The sequence below is a fragment of the Xenia sp. Carnegie-2017 genome, unplaced genomic scaffold (genome assembly GCF_021976095.1).
Source record: "Xenia sp. Carnegie-2017 unplaced genomic scaffold, XeniaSp_v1 HiC_scaffold_23, whole genome shotgun sequence".
NCBI classification, from domain to species: domain Eukaryota; kingdom Metazoa; phylum Cnidaria; class Anthozoa; order Malacalcyonacea; family Xeniidae; genus Xenia; species Xenia sp. Carnegie-2017.
The window spans coordinates 12,308,422-12,309,731 of record NW_025813486.1 but is presented as its reverse complement, the minus strand read 5'-3'; the positions used below and the strand labels follow the sequence as shown (position 1 = coordinate 12,309,731).

General features: G+C 32.1%; 1 protein-coding gene across 1 annotated transcript in view; it reads left to right on the top strand.

Moving 5' to 3' along the window:
- The first annotated feature begins 999 nt into the window (after positions 1–999).
- Positions 1,000–1,310, top strand: part of LOC124447621 — an 81,329-nt gene continuing 81,018 nt past the window's right edge. The window contains exon 1 of the mRNA XM_046998583.1: positions 1,000–1,136. The gene's annotated coding sequence lies outside the window, so the exon portion shown is untranslated. The remainder of the gene's footprint in view (positions 1,137–1,310) is intronic.

Below are 1,310 nucleotides of genomic sequence, written 5' to 3'. Positions count from 1 at the left end.
TTATTTCATTTTACGTTTCAAATAATTTTACAGATAATTTCATTACCATTTCGAGCGAAAACAACTTTTTGAAAACATGTTTATATCTCCAACAAATTTGTCTTTAAAATGCTTTTTGATTAAAAGTACGATACTTTGTTTACTCAACCGATCAATCGAACGCATGTTTACAAACGCAGAAACAGACAATATTATAAAACAGTAGTTTTGTTTCCATTATTTCCTTTATAACATTTTGATAGAACCTTTCTTCCAATGATTCTGTGCGAACGCGATAAAATGATGTATAGTTATAGCAGAGAGCAAACGTTTCATCTTATTCATAATTCATATTTCACGGTTGAACTCGCACCATGCGTTTAAATGATTTTTGACGTTTAGTTACATTCACACCGATCTTTCAAGTAATAATAAAAGCTCGAACGAAAATAAATACATGCTTACACTACATTTTTCTCACCGTGTGACCATAGAGCGCAAGATAAAAAATGTGAACAGAGCAGGCTAAATACGGCACGGTGAATCCTTTTCATGTGTTTTTCGCCAAACGAGATGTGTATAATTGATGTCGGTAATCACTCGATTTTAGTATCTACTGTATAAGGTTGTTTAGGCCGCATATCTATTCGGATTCCAGACATTTAAAATCAAATAGAAACTTACAGGAGTTCCGAAAGGTTCTAACCTTATTGTGATTGTTCGTTCCCCTTGATTCCGTTAACCCCCTCCCCCCCGAATTGTTAACAGACAGACACAAATCGAGATTTCACCAATGTTAGTCAACAGATTTGGTCTTGATTCAGATTTGTAAATTTTAAAAATGTATTTTTACATGGAACGCCCAAACACCGTAATTATTATCTTTTGGGTGTTTTGGGACTGAAAGTAAACGTATTTTTACGAAAATTTTAGATCATGTATAAAATTTTAGATTTTGTCTAATATTTCCGATTCTGTTTCAAGTATATAGTGTCGGTCATTTTACTTCCTGTTTACATTCTTCGTTTCTAAGAACTCGTGTGTTGCCGCAGCTGTCGTTAAAAATTACAGTTGGATTGAGATGATAAGTGAATATCACTTTATTTAATAGAATAAAGATTTCCGTTGATGTTGATACTTCAAATGTAGGAAATATTGTAAGTGTCTTTATACATTCTGTTTAAAAATTAATATTATGTTTCGTTGTATTGTGTTATGACTGGAGATATAGCATTATATTCTATAAAATTTGCCAGATAAATAAACGGTTTATTCTTGCAATCAAACAGGCTACTATAAGCAAGTTGCCTGAAACTCTGGTATTGATTTTT